The sequence below is a fragment of the Zonotrichia albicollis genome, chromosome 2, assembly GCF_047830755.1.
Source record: "Zonotrichia albicollis isolate bZonAlb1 chromosome 2, bZonAlb1.hap1, whole genome shotgun sequence".
NCBI lineage: Eukaryota > Metazoa > Chordata > Aves > Passeriformes > Passerellidae > Zonotrichia > Zonotrichia albicollis.
In genome coordinates, this window is record NC_133820.1 from 23,577,987 (window position 1) to 23,602,957 (window position 24,971).

General features: G+C 35.0%; 1 protein-coding gene across 9 annotated transcripts in view; it reads right to left on the minus strand.

Moving 5' to 3' along the window:
- The window catches only part of IL1RAPL1 (interleukin 1 receptor accessory protein like 1), a 693,884-nt gene that overhangs the window by 406,056 nt on the left and 262,857 nt on the right, over positions 1-24,971 (minus strand). Inside the window, exon 2 of one of the 9 annotated variants that reach the window (XM_074534588.1) lies at positions 17,399-17,440. The exons of the other annotated variants lie outside the window; for them this stretch is intronic. The gene's annotated coding sequence lies outside the window, so the exon portion shown is untranslated. The remainder of the gene's footprint in view (positions 1-17,398; positions 17,441-24,971) is intronic. 9 annotated transcript variants of the gene reach the window in all.

Consider the following 24,971-nt stretch of genomic DNA (forward strand, 5'->3'; position numbering starts at 1 on the left):
AATTATCTTCTTGACAGGGTGAGAAAAAGCTGAAGTAAGAGGACAGCAAAGCAGGGTGTCTGTGTAGAAAGTTGGTCCTGTTAACCTCAATGAATGAAATTTTGCCAGGCCAACTGTTCTGCCATTTACTCAGACCAACAACCACCTTCATCCATCGCTTTTAATTAAAATACCCACTGCACTGTTACTTCATTTTGCCACTTCTCTTTCACCTATTTCTCCAAAGTGTTTTGCCTGGACTAGGAGTTTTCTCATTTAGATATCTTTAAAGCATTGGCCATTGCAAACCCCTGATACATTATGTATAAGCAGCTGAAACACAAATAAAAACAATTCTGGAGTATCTTAATCTCTTCTAAATAGTTCTTTTTATGAGAGTATTACATCACCTTAATTATTTTATACCAAAGGACCCAGATATTACTCTAAATAAAAATAATATAATTTTGTATTATTACCAACTTGCTTCTACTATACTGGTAGCAGTCCCGATGGCTCTTTCATCTCTCTCTCCCCACTTACTCCCTTCATTACTACTACTACTACTACTACTACTACTACTACTACTAATAATAATAATAATAATAATAATCATAATATCATAATTACTACTACTAATAATAATAATCATAATATCATAATTTCTACTACTACTATTTTAAAGCAGTAAAGTAATTTTAAAGCAAGGAAACTCATTTGTGCGTCATATCCTAAATTAGACAATTTTCTAAATTCCACTTGGCATGACCTAACCCCTTCATAGCAGGTTGAATAAATGATCCTCTACTAGTTACAGACAGCAGTATAATCCAGAAGTGAAGGCCTGGATTCGACTGCTATAAATATTTCAAAAATTATAGTTAGATAAAAATGACATTTCACTAAAAATAAGTAAGCATCTGTGTTAACAATAAAAGCAAGTTAAAAACCACACAAGTTACAGACAGTATCACAAACTCCTTCCCATCCTGCTTTACACATGAAAGGATGGGTATCAAAGAAAGCAGGCAAGGGGTCATCTAGGAATGAGTCTTCATACTGCTGCTCAGTGATGGGGCTTCTCCTTCCAAACACAGGACATGGTGCTATTAATTCTTATTTCTCCTTAAAGAGTCATAATGCAGTCTTGGTCACAAATTTGCATAATGTGTTTTGGTATCTGCTCTCACAGATTGAAAAAAGGAATACCATTATGATAACTATAAAAAAAAAAGAAAAAAGAAAACAAACAAACAAAAAAGTGGCAATCACATATGTCGATGAGCTCCACACTCTAATTCTTTAAGCTCCCAGTTTACAGAGGACCAACCCAGAGGCCTGAGGTCAACATAAAGCACAATAAAATATTCAAGAGTCACACTTGTCCGTGTGATGAGAAGAAAAAAACCCTGGCAGCTTCCTAAGCCAGCAGTTTCCTGAAAGGGGAAAACCTTTCCCCAGACAGTTTGATTTCTGCTGTGTCAGGGGAAGCTCAAAATGAACATTAGGAAAAGGTTTTCCACTGGAACAGACTCCCCAGGGAAGTGGTCATGTCACCAAGCCTCTTGCAGTTCAAGGAATGTCCAGACAATGCACTTTGTCATATGGTTTAGTTTTAAGTAGTCCTGCAATGACTACTTGATGATCTTCATGGGTTCCTTTTACCTTGAGATATTCTAAGTTTCTATAAAATCATGTGATTTCAGTCACACCTCAGTGTGAAATTACACCCCTTTTCCTGGCTTTAAAAATGCATTACTTTTGAGCCCATAGGTATAAAATGAGCTTTTTATGTGTTGGCAGTTTTTTTGAGAACAAGAATGTCTAATGCCTGCAAAGAAAATTTTAAGTTCCCTTCCATCAGATATATGCTGTTCCTTACCAGCCACACAAAGCAGGCAAGCCCAGTGCCAGCATATCTCTGGCAATTGGAAATACAGATTTTAATGCTAGTTAGTTAGAAAAAAGACAAATAACTTCTGATGTGCATAGAAAGTTTATCATTATCACTTCAATCTAAAAATATACAAAAATTATGAACATAAGCAAGCCTAAAAAATCACCTGTTGTCTGTAGAATACAAGAACAAGAATCCCTGAAGCTACGTACAAGCCACTTGTGCATATCTAGCGGAAGACCTTTTCTTCCTCTGCATATCATTTATTACATTCTTTTTCTTCTGGTAATTTTGAATTTTAGCTCAATTCCTCTCTGTTTGCCTAAAGCTTACATTAAGGATTAAGTAGATCTTCCAAAATGTTGCACAAAATTATTGCTTTTCATTAGGAAGTATCTTGTGAATTAGCTAGTTATATTCCTTCAATTCCAAACATTAGCTAAAATATGCAACTAGTTAGTTAATTCTAATCTACTATTTCACACAGTTATTGAATTATTCATAGGTTCATGCAGCTGCTGGAGTACTGCAAAAGCTTAAATTTAGCACTCAGATGGCACACGTGGCAACTTGGCAATTATTATTTTTTGGAATATGGCTTTAATTTAAATTCATGTGTGATTGATGTGATATGACATGCTGAGAGTACAACAGATAGTTTAATCAACAAATGGTCCTTATGAATAATGTTGATGGCAAAAGTTCTATTCAATTTCATGTCACTTTCTTTATCCTTAAAATGAATTTCAGTTCTTGTTTAGCTCTTGATATTCAATGTGTTTTGTTTCATTAGAAATACTGAAGGGGGATGGACAAAAATGCAAATAGGAAATAGATTATGATAATATTTAAGATTTTCTGTGAGTTTCATTTCCATTTCTACCTATTTATCTTCACTGCCTTGGACTTGGTCCAACATTTTCTACCAATACGAGTAAAGTTTTAGATCAGAATAATGATCTACCAATATATATACAAAAATACAGAACAGTGTTGCCCTAATTGGCTTGAATGTTTTTTATTTATAAGAAGAAATTCTAATGACAGTAAATAAAGTTTCTTAATTTATAATGATTGAAATATTATGAAGAGGAAGAGCAATAATTGTAATGACACTTGAGAGAGCTTTCCTTTAAAGATACTAGGGCAGCAAGAAAGAAATTTGTAATAAGCTAGATACTTCCACGGGAGCATGGAAGTGTCAAATATCTTTCACAATAAATTTTATAAAATTTTGTTTTGTAACAACTGAAATTCAAGTAGCTATTATTTGGAAAAGTAAAGGAGAAAAAAAAAGGCAGGATTATTGGTATTAGCTTGGTCTAGAAAAGGTAGATGTATGATCTCACATATGCAGGTTGCTGGAGATGCCAAATATTGCCTCCAGCATAAATGTTACACTGCCATTCATAACTCAGTAAATAACTGTCAATCCTCAGAAATGTGGCTCCAAAAATGAAGATGAATTCAGGAAGAAATATCACAGAAAGTGATTTCCAAACTGTTACCATGGTTTTGCTCACTGCTCCTGGGTAAAGACATTGGGGTTCACTTTGCCCCTTGGATCACACCCTGACCAATGCCCATTCCTCCTGAACCCTTTTCCCAGTGGGAAGGCAGCTTCCCACAAGCACACACCTGTACATCCTCTCAAACACTGCTGCAGGCAGCAGCTTGCAGGCCTGCTTGCTGACGGTGCTGGATGCACTTCCAATATCTTTATTTCTGTTATCCCACTCTTACCCCCCTCCCATCGTGCACTTGTAGGGGGAGAGAATATAAGACAATAAAGGTAGTATAGAAAGTAATCTTACCCCTAAGAAGCTGCAGCTGGGCTAATTATTAAAGATTAGGAGCAGGCCTGACTTTAACAGGCCATGGTTGTAGCCAATGAGAAGAAGAGTGCTATATAAGAGTGGGGTGGCTGGGTGAGGGGGAACTGGAGTCTGTTGGCTGCTATTAGAAGAAAGAGTCAATGCTTAGAGGAGCTGCCTATGAGAAACATCAAGGAGGTATGAAACTCTTGCAATAAGGAAACAACAATATGGAACCCTTGTAATACAATGGCAACGTGCACTAAGGCATGTGACCTGCATCTTTCTCCAAGGATGAGGTCTAGGATCCAAATCTGTCTTTGTTTTGTCGCTTTATGCTCCAAGTGTCCTATTAAAAGCCATCTTATGTTTCCAGCATTAATGGAGAATAACACAGATCACTTTCTGAGTTATGATAGATAAAAGGAAGTAAAGGGATTTAAGGACATTACAGTGAAGATAAAATCATTGCTGAGGGTAGATAAAGGCTGACAGCCTTTTAGGTTGTTTCTTTCATTAAATGTCTAGGAAAATATTTTCAGTTAGTCATCTCATTGTTTTGCTTCTCCATAAAATTTCAGTTCTAGGAAGATTCTACTCAAATCATGACTGGGAAAAATATTCCGTGATCTTCCATATAACATATAACTTATAAATTTAATGAACATAGAACCTAACCTTTCACAAACCCATCCTTCTTTCCTTGCTCCAGGTCATCTAGTATTTGTTCCTTTGGATCAAGCACTTAAAGCATGGATGCTCTTCTTATATGCCTTAGAAAAAAGTTCCTATTTGAGACATTGAAAAAAATGCATGCTGTTTAAATTGACTTGTTGGAAATTCACATATGAATAAACTAAATTAATGTGCCACATGGGGAGTACCTCTGAGACTCAGAAATTCCCCAAGTACACGAGCAGATGGCACAAGGGCTACATGCTCTGCTGAAAAACATTAAGGTGTATCTGTTATGTTCAAAATATTTATTTCAACAAAAAGAAAAAATCCCCACCTTTTAATACAGTATCATGAATTTATTTAGCTGTGTGATAGAAATTAAAAGAAAAAAAAAAACAGAGAAAAGTATTTTAGAGGGAAAATCTCAAAAATAATACTGTTACAATTGTTATGCAGAGACTTCTTGGATTTTGCACTCTTTTTTGTGGAGTTATTCTTCCCTCTCTATTGCTTCTATAGGTCTTAGAGTCTGCAGCATCACAGCAGGAGTGGAACACTGTAGCATGGCATCAGCAGTTCATGTCCTTCTCTCAGATGCCTCGTGTTGATGTCAACAGCTTCTTGCTCCTCATTTCACGTCAAATGTATATTTCTAACAGTTTTCCCGCCTCTTTTGGTTGCAGGATTTTATTGCTTGTTTATGTTTTGGGTTTTTAATTGTTTTTTTTAATATTTTTTGTTTGCTTTTCTTTTTCTTGTTGTTGTATTTTGGGGTTTGCGTTGTTTTATTTTTGGGGTTTTTTTTTGTTTTGGTTTGATTTTGTTGGGTTTTTGTGGTGGTTTATTTGTTCCTAATATATCCTAATTTCCTATATGTCAAACATCTTTCTTATCTGGTATACTTGCTCTCTGTTGTCCTGTTACTTCTAAAAAACTGGTTTTACACAGGTGTGGAGGCAATATTTCTCTATCAATAAATAAGTGACCACTCGTGAGTTTTTTATAGCCCTCAAAGTCCTCATATCACCAGGTGCCACCTCTGTCACCATCCCATCCATGTATGCCCTCTACACTGCATGATCTTCCCCCACATTCCCAGGGGGCTCTGCTTCACTCCCAGTCTTTTATTCCATTACATTCTGCATCGTTATCCTAAATAGCTCATTCTACACAAAAAAAAAAAAAAAAAATACTTAGTAGTACTATCTATACAAAAATTGTACTACTTGGTTGCAAAAAGCTCAGCAAAAGTAAAACAAATTAGGAAATAGCCATTAGAAAATAGGTCATTAGAATATTGCTTTTACAGCTGAACATTGTGAAGCATAGCTCTGAGCACGCCAACAGAAATCCTGACAAAGCCTAAAAAGTCCTGAGGATTTGCAGAGCTACTGTGAAGCCTGAAATCTGTCACTAGCAAGGTCAATAATGTATTTATTGGGTTACAGGGCTTAACGCTTAGATTGTCTCATAAACATGCAGAATAGCAAGACTTGCCTAGAACATATGATGGATTTTTGCAGAATAATATAAATATATATTAATTAATTTGACAATGCAATGGAATAATACGCAGCAAAGTTACTGGAGGTTTACAATTTATGATAAGCTACTGAAGGAAGAGAGATAGCTGAATGGATCATCTAAAATATGGCTCATCTAAACTGAATAATAATAAATGGATATTTTTTCCACAGAAGATGATTTTGATTAAGGGCCAGGCTTTGCACAAGTTACATGTGCACAGTTGCTACTGATGCCAGTTGTAGTTCAGTGGTGTCTATCTGGGTAAAGGATCTGTTTATGAACAGGGATGGAAATTGTATTATTATTTGCTTTCAAGAAATAATAGGACTCTGGAACCTCAGATTTTTCATATTTATATATATATATATATAAGAAAAGAAAATTCTTGATAGGGCTGAAAATCAATTGGAATGGATTATATCACTTCTGTGTAGTAGTACCTACTTGTCTATGTGATCAACAAGCTTCTTGATTCAGCAGAATTATATCCTATATAAGAAGTATTTAACATAAAAGAAAAAAAAAAAAAGTGTCTTACAATCTATAAACATTTCCCAAAGTTCAAGATAAAATATTCTACAGAAAAAGCAGAATACTTTAGGAGAACTCTTTTTTGCAACTCTTTTTGTGAATGACATTCTTTTTATAAATGCAAGTTCTATTATTTAAATTGATGGAGGTTGCACTCTCATCAATTTAAAGAATTTCAGACTTGAAACAAAATCACTTTGCCACCCTCATTACGAAAAACTGCCAACACATATGTGAGATTTTTATGGAAAAACTATTAATCAGAAACTCAGATGACTACAAAGACAAGTGCACAAATAACTCAAAAGATCTTTCAATTAAATCCACATAAAGTTTTTGTAACTTGCATTCTTGGAGTCTAAATAATACCACATATCTGTGCCTTTCTTTCAAGATCTGCTTCCTTTCTCTTTCATATGTTCCAAAACTCTGAACTTTTCAAATTTCACCTGAAAATTCATCCACTCTTGCAATTTCATAGGAATAGACACAGTCTAATGTATAGACTATATATTATGTTCTTGTAAGTTAACTCCCAATGTCAGCAGCACAAGAATACCTATTTGTACGTACTATTGCAGTGCATTGTAGTAAAATCAGTTTAGTAAAAAACAATCAAATACTCATTTTTTAAATATCGAAAATATTTAAAACTTCATGCATCACCACCTAAATCATTTGAATCTAAATATTTTAGAAAACAACACCATGATTTTCCTGATTGTACAAGCTTTAGGCAAAAAAGTAATTTATTTCAGTCAGTGAACATGAAGTTGCCCACAGAAAAACTATATAGTCAGTGGACTGCTTCTGAAATTCTCCTTAATTTTAATTTGTCCTCTTACTCTGCTGAGATAGCTAAAAGTAAGAAGTTTTAAGAGTGTTAAAGCATAATTTGTGCTTTATTATCTTTCTAAGATATACCTACACTGCTTTTACATGCACTTTTGATATAGAAGCATGGGGTCCCAAACTTCCTGTAAATATTCCAATAATATTGAGAAGGTAAATGTGGAAAGGTAGAGTGTGAGGTTCAGGTGAACACATTGTCCTTATTCTTCTTCTGTGTAATAAATATTAAGTATCTAATAATTTTTGTGCTCATCATTAAAAAAATAGATATATATTTTTCATTTCTTCTAAAGGTGGTTATGAGAATGAGAAAGACCTCTCTGTATTCTCGGTGTAGAAAAGTGCAGCATTGTCACATGAAAACAGGCAGGCTGCTGCCCTCTCCCTTCAGTTTCATAGGACTATGACAGAAGTGAATGCAGAACTGTTTTCTGCTTTTTGCCTGGCTCTTTGTTGCAATCTCAAGTTATTTTTACCTCCTGTCTTTCTGAGTGGGAATTTATTTTAACAGTGGTGTCAAATTGGTAGAAATGAAGTAGGACTTCGGGGCTGATACCAGTGAAGACAGAAAGAGCAACAGGATTTCAATAGCAGCAGTGAGTTATTGCAGCAGCTCAGTTTGTGCAGCCAAGTTCTTAGTCAGCAACATGCCTGGGTTGACATGAAATTTGATGGAAATTAAAAAAAACAACCCTGTGAGTAGTTGTCAAGCTGACTGACACAGCTCATTCCAGGACTATCGGCTTTATGTCCCATAAGAAAAGGAAAGAATGGAAAGGAAAAAGAGGAAAAGGAAAAAAGAAAATAGTTTAAAGGAGTGTCACAGTTAAAGGGGAATAAAAAGAAAAGAAGAGGCAGAAGAAGAAGAAGGAAAAAAAATTTAAAAACAGCAGGCATTAGACTCCAACTAAGTTTCTGGGTTTACTATCACCCACGTTTAAAGCAAATGAATGTATATATAACCTCAGAATTTGGAGCTGCAAAGCTCTCTACTGGCACAGCATTTTGAAAGCAATTAATTTGTTCTAGGTTTTACTACGCTGTGCCAAAAAAATGGCATTACTCTTCCATGACCTACTTCTGACTTCCCATTAGGCTGATGGGAATGTTTGCTGAACTCTGTAGAGAACTTAAAAATATTTCTAATGATTGAGAAAACTTACACTTTTGACTGAAAATGGAAATGGGATTTTTGAAAAGAGAAGAGATATTTACTACTCAGAATAAAGTCAGTGGGCTGCTTCTGAAATCCTCCTTAATATTAATTTGTCCTCTTACTACCCTGAGATAGCTAAAAGTAAGAAAAGCAAAACTCAGGTTTCTTGTTGTTTAAATTTTGTTTGGTTTTATAGCCTGCCATACCTTCCTGTAGGTTTTCAAGCAAATAATTTCAAAGCTAAAGTGAGATCTTTTATATAATTCTAATTCTTTAAAGCATTGATGGTAATAAATTCACAATAGAAAAGACTTAGATGTTATAAAATAAGCTGTTATTGCTGTAATCTGAAACACACATACACACACAAAAGATTCCCATATGGATTTCTAAAGCTGAAAATCTAAAGCTCCAAAATTGCATTGTAGTCCCTTGTTTAGAAAATTGAATAGATACATATCAAGATGAGTTTTCTTTAGAAAAAATATTTTTTCTCTGACCCTAATATGATAAGGCTATGCAAAAGAGCAAATTAAATATTCATGGTACATGATTATGGGGGGGCATTGTGCTATTAAGGGTTAAGAACAGAAAATTTGTGTCAGGAAATCTTGTGCTCTGAAGAGAGCTGTGTCATTCGGTTAAAGAGTAGAGAATAATCAGGCAAACATCCCACTTGGTAGTAAGCCACTTATAGATGTCAGCAAACATATTTATCTTGTTAGGGAGATTGCCTCGAAAAACAGTGATCCTGAGATACAGAGCACAATATCCCTGGACTCAGCTGCTTTTAGAAATCCTGGAATCACCTACACACCAGCACATCCCAGTGAAGAGTGAGTAAAGACATATTGGACACACTTCTTTTGTATTTACCAGTATAGCTTTATTAAAAAGATACTGAAGGATAAACAACAGCTGCTGGTTTTGGAGATGGAAAACTAAAATGCTCTAAGCTGCAGACACAGAAATATGTGGTGCCATTCTGTCCTTCTCCCATTTGCACCCAGAAAATAGTCTCCATGTCTATCCTGTGATGATTTGTATCAATAGGCATAAAAGCACATACTTTTTATGTTTATGTAAAAGTTGTATGGACCAATCTCAGTCAAAATGCAAAACCTCAAAAAATGGCACTGAAAATTCAAGTCTGGGTGTAGTTTGATATTCTTAGGGGTTTTTTTCTGTGCTTAAAAGCATCTCTTAGGAAAAAAAAAAATCTAAAACCAGCCCTATACTGAGTTCTGTTCCATACATTAAAAAGTCAGAAAGGAGTGGCAATGACGAAATAAATATTTAACCAAAACAGAAGGTTCTCACTCTAAGAAAAAACAAAGGAAATAGAGAAAAAATGTTTCCAAACCATTGCTTTGTAAGAGTTAAAAAAAGTAGAGTTCTTTACAAAGGTTCATACACAAAAAGTGATGAATATGCAATTTGGCAATTTTTTTGTAAATTTCCCTTAAAAGATTGAAAAAATTCCTTTGATAGTGGAGAATGAGCATCAGAAACCTACACGGAATTTTTTATTTTTTTCAGATTTGAACAGCTAATCACTGCAATGATACCAATGTTAATACACAGTCAGGCTGACTTTCTCCCTTGGGGAGACTAGACTGAGGGCTAAGATGTATCTAAACCACCATAATAATGCATAAACCTAATCCAGGTCTTTATGGTATTTAGGCACAATGATCTTGGATGACCTTACAGTGCAAAAAAAGCTTATCAATGTTTAACAGGCCTCAGTACTATATTTAATACAGTGTTAGAGACAAACAGGAACACACATCACAAGATCCTTGGGGTTTCAGGACACCAGAAGTTAAATTTGTCAAATTTGTTTGCAATTGGTGCATATGGAACAAAACAGAATCATAAATCATGGTTATTCTCCTTCTGTTTGCTTTAACCAAAAAGCTAATTTTATCTAGAAATTATTTTATCCTCCACTAATCTTTCACACGTTTCCCCAAAAGGGTTTTCAGGCAAGAGTGGACAATGGTGGAACAGCTGATCACTTATTGTTTTAAACAACAAAAAAGCAGCTTTAAGATTTGTCCCTTTTCAGGCTCAGTTTCAAAGTAGCATTTATTGAAGGCTCTCTTTAATAAGGGTATTTCAGTATAGCTGGATAGCAGAATGCAATATATTTTACCTTTGACCACTAAAAATATATTTTCAAAAGATATAGGACTCTTTAAAATAATAACAAATCTGAATAAAGCTATTTTCTCTGCAATTAAGTAAAAAAAACAAGGTTGTAAAAGAGTTTTCAGTTTATTTGAAGCATTTTCTAAATGTTCTATGCTATGTTGTCCCTCTCTTAACTGTGCCAAAACTAGGAGGTTTTTTTGCATTTGAAATGCAAAGTCATTAACTACAACCAGTCTATGTAGATTTTTCTAAATGCTTGGTATTTGACACTCACAAAAGGACACAGTCCCAAAGTAAAAAGAGTTAAATATGTAAAAAGGTTGAAATTACAGCAGAATTATTTCAAATTAAATTATATCTTTAGGGCAATATGATAATAAATTAAATTTCTGAACACATAAGAGGGGACTGAAGTTCCAGGAAATTTGCTGAATTCTCCTAATATGCATCTCTTTTCTCTTCAGGCTTTATACACTTCCCACATTTGGCAGGAGGCAAAAGTGTTGCCATTGCTGTAAAGGACATTTCCACAGTGTTTTAAGTTTGACCCTAATGTTATACATCACTTGAATTAATCCACCTAACTTTTTAGCCTAGTTTTGAAAACTTTATCAACCTGTGATCTTTGGGTATAATTAGCTGAAACTGCAAGCTTTGGATCAATACTTTAAATTGACATGCCTTTGAGATTTGTTAAATCATTGTCCTAAAATGCCATAAAAACTGTTAAGTTCTTGGTGAATAATTTATCCAAAGTGACTTCACTAAGTCACTCTATAACAAGTCTTATTGATCTTGATAGCATTGCATGAGGCATGACTTGGCTGAACTGATCTGAAGGATACCTCAGAAGCAGGAATGTTTCCTCTTCCCATTCTTCCCTATTTGAGAAAGAGATGATCCTTGCCAGAATCTGTGCTAGATTTAATTTTGATAGCAGTCAAGTATTCAATTTTTCATATTTTAAAACTGAGAATCAGTGTTAAAGGAAAAGTTAAATGCTGATTTGACTACTTCAATATATATGAGTGAAGGAATGTAGGGAGTACATTATAAGGGCTTATCCTTTTATCTCTTCAAGAAGGATTACCATTATCAAAATGCAATCTACAGAAGAAAACAGATATTACACATAAAACTATAAAAGAAGACAGAATTAAAATGAATGCTATCATTATTATGTGGACTTTTCTCCTAAGAACTTGAATAACTTTCCTTTATATAACTCAATATAATCCTTCAGATAAATACAGGACTAGAGTGAAGTCCAAGAGAATGTATTTTAGTCATTTGAGATTGAGGTAAAGGGAAGGAGTCAGCCAGAATACTTATTAATGTCTTATAGGTATAATGTTGTCTCAAACTTTTGCAATTTTTCTTTTTCCAAACCTACAATCCAATTAGAATTGCAAACATAGAATCCTTTCTTAAATTTGAAAAAAAATATAGCTTTTTGGGGTAACATTTGTTTGTCACCTACCTATCAATGAGGAAAAAATTATTGGTCATAATGCCTGTCAATGTGATTCAAGTCTGGCACAAAAATTTGGGAATGCAGGAATACCTTTAGTTCTAACTTTGTAAAAGGAAAAACGAAGAATGAGCACAGTGCCTGGAAGGGCATCCTCTCACAATCACTGTCATTCAAGAGAATCATTACTTTTGAACTAGTTCTTGACCTGCTGGAAAGGAATGATGAGGGCTCAGACAAGCTGCATGACTTCCTCAGCATTGATATTGCTGGTGGCATGCACAGCTCTTGACTTCATTACTGCACTTGCATGCTGTGATAGAGATAGAAGGAATAATTAGGAACAACTGCTTTGGTTTTCACACTCTTCAAATTTGCAGGATACCTTGTCAAAATATAGAAACATACAAACACAGAAATATAGTATATGCATGCACAAGCACACACATGCAAACAAACACAAAATATCCACCCATAATATGAAGTAATGCCAAAACAAAATTCAATTACTGCTGTACAGAATGTAGGTTACATTTTCAACATTCCTGTATTCCTTCCATATCAGAAAAAAAAAAAAAAAGATAATTTGCTGCACTCCTTCTGAATACCTAAGAACATCCATTGATCCAGAAATCACAGCCTGATAAACGTTGCTGTACACAGTGTCATGGAAGCAGCTCATTATTTTTCCTATATGAAGCCAGTACAGTGCACTATTTATGTACATCCTTTAGAACTGTGACAGATCTTTCAGTTGACATTGCTGAATGGTATTCCTGAGGTATCACCCAAAAACAATCTTATCAAACTACTTGGAAAGACAATTGTTGTGCAAGCCCTGCAGGGTTTTCTGATTGCACAGACTAAGACAAAGATCAAATTTTTAGGCACAAGGGAGGGAAAGGAAATGAACTAGAGATTAGAGGAAAAGTGGGATTTTGAATATCTTGCCTTTTGAAAATCTCTTTTAAACTTTGCAGAAAAAATGCTGAATGACTGCTACTTAATTTACAGGAAAAGGCAAGACATGTAGGTACAATGTCCATGAAAATAGAGCTACATTACTACAGTAGACTGTGCTGTAATTAACTGATACTTCATTAAATTACAAATTTTTAAAAACTGCAGTTATTCTGAGCAAAGATAGTAGTGAAATTTAGGAGCTTGAGCTTTTTCCTCTCTCCTCTTTCCCTTTATTCATTTTCTTTTTAGAGCAGGAAGATAACAGCCTACAAGTATTTTTAAGAACTTAAATATACAAAAATTAATATTAGCAATGATACTAGTGTATGTACTTCTCTGTCTGCACTTCTCTGTCTGCACATTTCCCATGTGCAGAGCCACTGGAACACTCCAAGGGAGGTCTCATAGATATATTTATGAAACAGAAACAGTTATCAAATGGAAGGAAGATGATACTACATCTGGAAGACTAACACGTGGCATAATAAGGCTACAAAACCAATGAGGGAAGATGGCTTGTGATATTTCCTTCTAGCAGGGAGTGGGAAGGACAGAGGTCAGAGAAAAAAGGAAGTGAAAACTCCTCTTTAAACTAAAGGACCAGACAGATGCAAATATAAATGGATGCAAGTAACCAGGAAGACAGAAATGTGATTTTATAGGGCAGGTGGACAACAAAACTAAGGTGGGCTTTTGCCAATTGCTGAAGGTGTGATATCCCAGAGTTAAAAAGAATTAGACTTGATTACCCTGAATGTCCTCTTGTTCTGAAGAAGCACGATTATCAGAGTATCTCTTTTAGATGCCAACAGAATCATAAATATTATCTGGTTAATGGTTGAACTCAATGACCTTTGAGATCTTTTCCAGCCTTAATAATTCTGATTCTATTATTTTATGATCTATATGCTGATTCAAGTATGTTTGCAGATCTATACTTATCAAGTATATGTGAAGCATTACAGCGGCAATTTCCTAATATGTTTTGCTACCTTTCATGGTTGTATCCTATCTGGCCATAAGTCATGGATACAAGAAAACAGCAACACATTGTGCACTTGGATAATACATGCCTATGAAATAACAATTTCTGGGGAAAAAAGGTTCATGTGGACATCAGAGGAGCTGGGCTTACTTGAAGCTTGGTACTAAAATATTTTCTAATGTAGTTTTAGCAGTATTTACGGATAAACAAACACTTCCTTTTATGTTTGCCATCCCTTTCCTTTTTATCACCTTATGGTCTAACACATTGTCACTCCTGATGGAGAAATCTTTGCTAATGTTCGATTTCCAAGGACACAACATGAACAAGAGTAATAAAAGTCATTCAAGAAGACAGCAGCTGAATTTTAGTCTAGTGCAAATGCTCTAGCAGGCAGCATAATGAAGTTTAATTACTGAAACATCATTGAACTTCTTGAAGAACTAAACAAAGTAAATACAAAAGTTTTCTGAACTAAAAAATAGAGTGACCACAAAGGTTTGAAAAGGAAGACTCACATAAATTATAAAAAGCTGTGCTGCTTTATCATTGGACAATGATGTACCTTTTAGATGACCATCCACTGAAAACTTCAGTTTTGAAAACTGAAATTAGGTTAATCAAAACAAAGTCCAACACAAAGAGATGAACAATATTATTCAATGTTTTCATAGCTTAAGATCAACGTCATGATAGTTTAAACAATGTTAGGCTTTGTTTTATAAACATTACCTTTTTCATCAATAAAGAAGAAGAGCTTTCTTAAAAATAGATGAAGTGAAAACGACAACTCAAAAAACTAATGAAAACATTTTGATCTGGTAGTCAAGATGGCAGAAAAGCTGTTGAATGTCTGAAATATCTGAGTATAACTTTTTTCATCAGCAATGAATGTCAGTTCTACAACATTCTCCCTTGGGTAATTGTAATAGTGCCAATACTGTTCAACATTATATTTAATGATCCAGATGATGGAATACAGCACACCCTCAGCGACTTTGCAGATGATACAATACTTGAAAGAGTGGCTGATGCACCAGATTGGTGTCCTATTATTCAGGAAGACCTCAAGTGTCACAGACAAGTTTTATGAAAAATCCTTTCCTTAGGATTTTTCCTCCTGAGAAGCTGAGAGGCCTCAGGAACAAAATGTAAACAATGGTTATCTGCTCTGTGGAATGCAACAGGTGCATCTGTGATTGGTCCATGTGGTTGTTTCTAATTAATGGCCAATCACAGTCCAGCTGTCTTGGACTCTTGGTCAGACACAAGCTTTCGTTATCATTCCATTCCTTTGCTTGCTAGCCTTCTGATGAAATCCTTTCTTCTATTTTTTTTAGTATAGTTTTAATGTCATATATATAATAAAATAATAAATCAAGCCTTCTGAAACATGGAGTCAGATCCTCATCTCTTCCCTCATCCTGGGACCTCTGTGAACACCACCACAATTGGTGACCCTGAGTGATGAAAAATTTGCTCACTCAAGAGGCTGGAGAAATGGGTCAAAAGTTTTAGAGATCAACAACGGTAAAGACCATGTCCTGACCATGGAGAGGAATAATCCAAGTACCAGTGTATGCCCATCTGGAAAGCATTTGCATGGAATGTCCTGGGTGTCCTGGTGGACACAAAGTCTGGACATGAGTTTGCAGTTTGCCTTTGTAGCCAAGAAGTCTAAAGGAGCCCTGGGCTGAGTTATGCAAAAGTGTTGATAGCAGATGGATGGAAATGATCCTCTTTCTCTACTCTGGCAAGACAAATCTGAAGTGCGGGTCTAGTACTGGGCTTCCCAGTATGAGAGAGATGTGAACGTGCTGGAGTGAGCCCAACAAAGAGGCTCAAGGACTGGAGCATCTGGCATAAGAGGCTCAAAGAGCTGTGACTTGTCAGTCTGGAAAAGAGAAGGCTCAGAGGGATCATACTCCCTGATGAGGGACTAAACGGGACAAATGTTTCTCAGGCAGAGGGCACCAAATGAGACTTAAACATAAGTAAAATTCTCTTTGAGAGGAGGAAGGTCACACCCAGAAAGGCTGTCAAGAGAAGCTGTGGAGTCTCTATACTCAGAGATATGAAAGACCCAGCTGGACACACTCCTGGCTACGCTGCTCTTGCTGACCCTGCTCTGAGCAGAGACTTGGACCAGGTGATCTCCAGAGGTGCCTTCCTGCCCCAGCCAGAGTGTGAGTTGGTCATTCTGTGTTTCCATGAACAAGTTATACAGCTCAAACTTTTTTTACAGAGATCTAATTGTATCTCTAGATTGCAATCTTTTCTTCCATGCCTCCCTCTCATTAAGCTTGACAGCATGACAGATGTTTTTATACTGCTGATAACAAATTTCTACCTGCCTAATGCACACTGCATTGTGCAAGTCCAGAAAGCCAATTCCGGTAAACAGAGGCAGCTCCACAGCCACTAAACTCTTTATGTCTTCAGTCATAAAAATGAATTCTGATGACTTATTGCCTAGAGGGACACAAAATAAAACTTTTCAGCCATCTTTTCTTTATGCCTGGCAGTGTGTGTGCACATAGAAGAGGGAGTGCTCTAGTTGGCTGTTAGGGAGATTTATGTGAGCATAACTTGGATGTTTCTCAACAGATTTAGTTGCCAGTCTAATATGAGTGCCCAATGAGTTACTGTCCCTCTAATGAGTCACAAGACAAACAAAGGCTTTGAAAAAGATCCATTGTTTCAGACTTTTTTTTGAATACCTAGAAAATGTTTTTTCAAAAAATCCCATTGATCCATAGATTCAGAGTTAGGGATTATATGTGTGTGTGTGTGTGTGTGTGTGTAAAATATAACAAAGTCATGGCAAAATTCTAGAAATGTAACTGGGAATTTCAGTATTGCAGCAGTTTGAAGACTAGAAAGAGATTTTTGATGTAATACCATGCTCTGGTTTAGTGGGTTTTTTGTTTTGTTTTGTTTTTTATCTGAATAGTGTATACTCAAGAAGCACTTTGTTAAAGATTCAGGATTAGGTTGTTTTGCGTCCATGTGACTTTGTCACATTTTCTTGAGGCTGTTATTTCCAGAGGAACAGAACTCAGCTTGATCTGACTACAGACTTCGTGCTGGCTTGGACAAGGGCAAGGTAAGTTTCTCATGTGGACATAGTCCAAGTCTCAGATCAATGTAAATTATCTTGTGCATGCACCTGCTAAAATAAAATCACCTTGTCCAACACTTGGAAACAGCTGTTGCAAGGGAGCAAGTGAGGTTTGGATGCCTGTCTTCTGCAACAAGCTCTAAAAATTGAGAAAGGAAAAGGACAACCTCAACTGTGTATGAGGCAAACATAGAGACAAGTTGTGAGAAATCCAGGTTAGTCAGGACAAGATGATTCCAACTATTAGGAAGCTGTTCATAAGTTTACCTGATAGAAGAACTGCTCACAGCTTGTCAGAACTTCAGAGGTCTGTAACAGAATTGAAATGAATATGTAGCAGCTTTCATTACACAGAAGCAAAAAATAATTGACATCGACCACCTGCTGAGAGAACATCAGCACTAATGCAATGAACTTCAATTTGCAGAAGACAAAAAATGCTTTGTCACAGTAATGCACAGATAATACTGTACATTAGACTTCTGAAAGTGTCATGAAGAGCTGGAGTCCTTAGAAAGAGCACCAAAGAAAAATCATGTTCTGTGATAGTTTTATAGAGCTAGCCACTCTGGCAGCTAGGGTCTGTGTGCCTCCTATATGCCTAAATATGCCAATATGAATATCCATGTATATATAAATTCTATATATGTTATGCATCCCCATATGAGTGTGTATTCACATTTGTTCATATGCCTATGCCCATATACATGTGCATATACAAACACACATTTGTATATCTGCGCACAAACTTGTGTATTTGCAGTATATATTCATCCAAGATGGCAAACTGGAAAGCACAATGATTGGTCATGAAGAATCATAAGAGAAGAGTTCACAGTTCCTAGAAAATCCTTGAAAAAGAACTAAAATAGGTACAGAAAAATATAGGAACCCTCAAAAGAGATGAGAACAATTATATGAAGCTTATCAAAGACTCCAAGCACATTTAGAGTTCCAGTAACAAATATAAAAAGAGTAAAAAAGTATCAATGGTTGAAAATTTGGCATGCTCTGAAAAAAGAAGGAAGAATCAGGAGAATGAGTGCATTCTGCATAGCTTCCCAGAGCTATCATGTAAATGCAAAATTAACAAATCTACAAATTGGTCTGTGGAAGATATTGAGAGAAATGAATTCAGGGCATAAAAGGTCAGTAAAGCTCTTTAAAAGCCAGTAATTTCTTACACTAATGGCAATCAGAGAGAGAAAGTATATCAGTATTTATCTACACAGGCTTATGAGCTGAATTTTTTGAGAAATTTAGATGATGAGAAATAAATTTATATCACAGGAGCACTGACTTCAAAACAAACAAGGATTTGACCTGCTAATGCTGAAAATGTTTCACTGTGGATGAAATTGAAGAATTATATTTGCTAGAAAGTCAGAAATTTTAGAAAATAATGAATTACAGTTTGTGTCTTTAACAGCACACTGTCATGAAGAACATTCCTGCACTTCTGACTGTAGACTTTGATGCAATAGTTACTAAGAGTCATCACCATTCTGGTGAGCACTTCCAGAAAAGGACTGAAGAAACATGAGAAAATATAGTTTTTATTTCCTTATCCACCAGTGTTTTTCTTCCTTATCTGATGTCTGCTTCTTACTCAAGCTGTGCTGCTTATTCTTCTTTATACAGATGAAAACATCACATCAGGGACCTCCTTTTTTTTAAAGAAATATCACATACACACACGTTTTGTCCTTAAACACATGCAAAGGAGTTTAAATAATATTTTTATATTCTGTGCTTACTGCTGGTTGAAAAGACTTGAGTAAGTCTGATAGTTAGGATACCTTTTGGTGGAAGACAGTGAGAATATATTTGAGTTGAATATACTTTTTTCTGTGCACTCAGTATGAGAAAACAAAGTTCCTGTGATTTATATCTTCAGCAGAATCTCAAAAACTCTGAAAACTAGCAAATAGAAATAAAGCTATGATGTTATATAAAAATATACAATTAAAAATATACAATTAAGATAGTAATTAATATAGTGAGTATACAGGGCTTTATAGCCAAAAAAAAATCACAGAATTACATGAGCACCGATGTGTCAACTGACAGCATGATCAAGACACACCTTATTTACAGGAGACTAGTACTGCCCTTCACAGGGATATCTACGTCTCTATAGCAAAGATATCTCTAATTGGCACTGATTCCATTACCCTATTATCTAATATTTAGGATACTTTTCAAAATTTTAAATCAGTCATGTGGCAATTAGTGGAAAATCTATGTACAAATAGGGTTGATCATTTCTGTGAGTCCGCACTGCATTAAAAAAGGGGTCAATAGTCTCAGAAGTTAAGTGTAGAAATAGACTGCTCCACATGTCCTTAAATGTCTTCTAAATTTTTTTCTACTTTCATAATCACAAAAAAATTAAAATTGAATTTACAAGAAGCATGAAGATATTTTTTGGAGTTAAGGAATAGTATATATATAGAACACTAAACATCTGAATTCTTGAATGAAATAGGAACAATGTAACTTCTTCAGGTACATGTTATCTGAATTTTTTCAATTCAAATTGAAGATATTCAGGTTTGGAAGCTATGAGTTACATTTATTTCTAGAGTAAGAGAAACCAAACTGATAGACTGGATCCATTTAAGAAAAAAAGAAACAATTCTTAAAAATATAACCCATATAACCCTAAGTTTCTCATTCTGTTTTTAATGTAGACAATGTGTAGACATTTAAGGCTAAAACTACATTCTGCCTCTTATTCATTGGCCATACTGGAAATTTTATGAAATTCGATGGTATCCATGTAAGCCACGTATTCCTCCTGCAAAATTTTCAGTTTGTCTGTTTGATGTGTTGCTCTACATTGTGTAGGGAAAAAAAAATGATATATAAATATCTTCCCTCAATTCCTGTAATTGACACACATTCCATGGAAAACAGCATATCCTCTTCATATGGCTTAAATTCCAAACTAGAGTCTTTTTGAAAAATGTGTGCTAGCCAATCTACAAGTCATCCTCTAGTAAGACAAAATTTAAAGTATTTCCTGAAGGAGTATCTGGATATATGGCTTCTAGACAGTTACATGAAATGACCTAATGGTTTTAACTCTTGAAAAATGAAAACTATAAAAAAATTTTAAAAATTAACAGATGACTCAAGAACACTTCAAGCACTCTGCATCTTATTCAAAATAGAGCCCCTAAAACATGCATGCTATTAATACATATTTGATTTTCCTGGTGAATCAATGTCTCTTTTTGTGAAGCAGTTTAACTAAGGGACAGTTGAGGATTTTAATTGAGAAAACTGCTAAATTAGGATTATCACTGGTGTCAGATCTTTAATCAGATAACCATTTAGTGTGATTTGTGGTTTTAGTCCATCACACCAGCACTGTGAGTTAGAAAGATACCATTGTTCCCATTTTCAGTTGTCAAGAAGGTGCCAAATGATTTACTGAACAAAGAATGGAGATTTACTAAGGATGGTGCAGGAAATCTAACTGTCCCAATTTTTATTTGGCTGTTGAAAATATTTTGTAGAAAAAGAAAAGTAATTATTTTCACTTATCAGGCCAGCACTTTTAAATTAAAGAAAAGGTAACAGCAATCTGCAATTCCAGTCTGCTGGAGTTGTCTTGTCCATTCGACAGAGACAAGAAAAATATTTTTAAAAACAATTTAAATTGCTGATGTCATTAAAAAAAAAAGCTTTTTGAAAAAATAAGAAATTATAACCTTCCCTTCCAGGGAAAAAAAAAAGAAAAGCATGAATACTTGCACAATTTGACTCCAAGTAATGAAATCCAGTATTGTATATACTGAATTTCATACCAGCACATATATTTACAAAGGGATAAGGTATAAAATGACCTACAAGTACAGTCAATTGGCTTTTTTGACATGCATTACTACTTGTTTTCAGATGGAATTATGTACTATTGACAGGAAATTCTGTACTCATTGTGGATCATCTGTTATCTTCCAGGATGTGCTGTGCTGGAGCAGACCTGTGATCAGCTCAGCACTCTGTCTCTAACATGGGCCAGGGCCACATACATCAGGGAAAGATGCAATGTACTCTTGCAGAAAATGATGGAGCAACCTGCCTCCCTAAAATGTGGCTTTGTGCCCTTGTCAGCTAAAGATTACCTTGTGCCCTGAAGAGAAATGGAAATTACCTAAAGGATGAAGGATTGAAGCTTCTTGTTTCAAGCTGTAAAGTCAGATAAACACAAAAAGAAATACACTCTCCAAATGGGTTGCTGCAAATATGTCTGCTACAGCACTCTTCAAAACATACTATCTGCAACAGCACCCGAAAGAAAATACTGGATTAGATGAGCTGCCAGATTGGTCATATCTGCTTTCTATTTCCTTTACAATAAGTAGAATTTATTACTATCCTTCAGCTATTTTACTATACAATTTTATACCTATAAGGGTTGCCAATTGTAAGGATAATTATTTTGTAAACAACTGTGTTCTAGGAATGGGTATAAAATGTACCATAATTCTGTGGTACAAATGTTTCAATGTGAGAGTTAAAACATTGAATATTTTTTCTTGTCCCAACCTCAAATGAACATTTTTTTCTATTAAATGAGCAGTGTTGGGAAAAGTGTCAAGAGGTGAAGAGGAATAACATGATGGTACTTGGTAGTACAATGTATAAACCAATACTGACCACATTGAAATTGTACACACTAAAGAAAGAAATCCTGATTTTTTTTTTTTTCATGGAAATAGTGAAAAGGAGTAACCACTGGTAGTCAGAAAACACCAGTTTTACCTTACTACTTAGTCAAAGATTTGCAATTATAATGAAGAGTTCTATGAAAGTATTATCTAAAGAGGAAAGAGTAAAAAGGGCAAAGAGTGAAAAACAAAACCAAAACATATAAAAATGATAAGGAAAGGAAGAGAGTATAAAATACTTATGATCCACATATCCCAAAAGGATAATAAGATTTGAAAAGAAGTGAAAGGCAGAAAGAATTCTCAAAGATATACAAACACTTCTGAATGAGATCTGACCTTTAAACCTCAGGCATGCAACAGAAGTCTCTGAAATTGTGGGTGCTGAGAAAAAGGTGAATAAGGAATGAGTGCTTAGTTCTTGTCATAAAACAAAAATGGAATCAAAGGACTGAAATCATCAGACTAGAGTTTGAAAACAGGAATTTGGTATGCCATCACTTTCCTCAAAGTTGAACTCTGTGCATGCTGGTAAATGATTGCCTCAGCTTGCATAGGGTCAAAACATTTCTCCTAATTCGTGGGAGAAAAAAATGTTAAGGAATGAGTCAAGACAGTAGTAGCTGACTAACAGAGCATATGAGTACACTTAAAAAATATAATAGTATGGTTGCCCCTTGCTGCTTCTCTGTCTGCTGCAGACTGGGATCAAAACTGAGGTACTGAAATAGATGTAACTGTTTTTTGACTTGGTATTGCAATTTAATACAACCCAATAATAAATGCAAACTATTGCAATGTTTTCCCAAACATAATTGCTTCCTGTATCTTGCCATCTACTATTATACCATCATGCTTGCTTTATTTTCTTCTTATTAAGGGACTGGTTTTAATTCCATCTTTAGTCATGTCTCATTTTCAAATGTTCCTATACATTTAAAAACACATATGTTGTGTTTAAATATATATATCTCACATCTTATATATATATATATTGTATATATCATATATATATATATATATATATATATGATACCTACACACAAAATTTTACATACAGCTTTAATATAGTTATTCTTAGTACTTTTCTGCTTGGCTCATGGGATATTAGGAACTCCTAGATAATTTCACGATAGTGGCTGGTGTGGTTCTAGAATTAATTTCTGAACTTTAATGAGGAATTTGTATCCTTTTAATACTTTCTACTGAATTCCAAGCTCAAGAAACTAACTGAGAAAAACAAAAACTTCAGTCATAAGAAAGTTTTGGATTCAGCTGCAAAATTTGACACTGATTTGAGGCAAAGCGTTTTCCCTCCTGGCAAAATATTACTGCTCCAAAATAACAACCATGAATGTCTTCCAGCTTCCTGCAACAGATTTTGTCCTAAATTCTGACAAGACATGAGACAGAGCTGATTTATGACTTTCCTTTTTTATTATATAGTCATGTCTGTGATTGATATTCTAGGCCAATATTTAAAAATATAAACATGTATTTTTACATCTCTAAGTGTTTTAATATAATCAGTAAGTAGAATGAAAGGTAATATACTTATTCTGATGACTGGACTTCAAGACAAACAAAAAAATTATTGTGAACTTTCACCTTTTGGATAGGAGACCCCAGGTTTTTCCATTGTTCTCTTGGAATAAGAGCCCATTTTTAAACAGAAAAAACCACATAGTTATAATCAGATTATAAAATGTCTCATTTTCCTTCTTATTTCTCTGGTTTATATTTTTAAATGACTGTGGAACTTATAGAAGTCCCAAACACATTGCTCTGGAGGTAGTGTTTGAAGGTACAATTTCAGTGTGCTCTTATTCTATTTATGGTAATCCATGACATACTGTTCCTTACTGCCTTAACACTTAGAAGAAGCAACAATACCTATTTAAAAAGCCACCAATGCAAACTTTTCATTATAGGCAGTGAAATGATGATCTTTAGAGAACCTCTAGAGAACCCCACATATGCAGGATAATGCTGCTTGTTTCATTTAGATAAAAATAAAAATATATGTGTTTTAGTTACTGTTAAATTATAATGATGCCTGGCAATCTGATTTCACCTAAAGTTTTATGGAACCAAACCATTTGGCATTCTCAAGACACCATTCTCTAACATATTTTGTAGCACAACTTCGATTAGGCGAGTGAAACACACACTTATCCCTAAGTGGCAAATTATACATTAAAAGAATGTTTTCAACTAAGACTTCAATTTTGATCCAAACACAAATATGAAAAATTATGATAAACAAAATGGATAAAAGGTGAGGAGACTACTTGAATTCCATTTTGTTTCTACTGGAATGTAACAAGACATAAGTACCATAACCATGTTTTTCAAAATTTGTAGTTAAACTTACTTGTAGAATTTCTACATTAAACAAAACAAAGTTCCGCTCCAATAATTCAGTTATGTAATATGTTTATTATAGGCATAGTCTGAGCTCAGCTCTATCCCACCACTCTTATCAGCACCTTTCAATTCTAGGAACAAACCCAAGCAGATCACAAAAACCCAGCCCAGCAGTGTCTACACTTCAGTGTAAAAAATCCTTCCTTATTCTCCTCTTCCCATCTCTTCCACTTACATCCTCAGAGTACACCCATTAATTCCAATCAAAAGCCTGTTAAATTCTTGTCCTTAATTCAGCAGCAGAGCAGGAGTGGACCAGTTGTGGCCATGTCCCTCCAAGCATCTCTCCAGCCCCAGCCCAGCCCCAGAACGACACTCTGCATCCCCACACCTCTGTCACCTGTGTGTGGGTGAGCACACCCAAAAGAAGGGCTTGTGTGACATTCCTCACATGTTCTGCTTGCCAATCCTTGCCTGGATTTTGCCCTTGAATGTACTGATTCCTTGCAACCATTTTCTGTGGCACAGCAGAAATGTTTTGGTTTGATTTGTTTGGTTTTCTTTCCAATCTTATCGAAACTGGGCAAAATTATAAAAAGTTATTTTTCCTCTGTTCTCACTGAGAATATGCAAGAACATGTGAAGAGTCCACAGCAGGAGTGTTTTTCTCTGTAGATATATACATGAAATATTGCCAAAAGTAAATAAAAGAAAAGTACAAAACAAATAGCAAGGAAAGAAGGTACCCAGAAACATCCTAAAGAATTTTGTTTTTTCAACATGCTTATATTTAT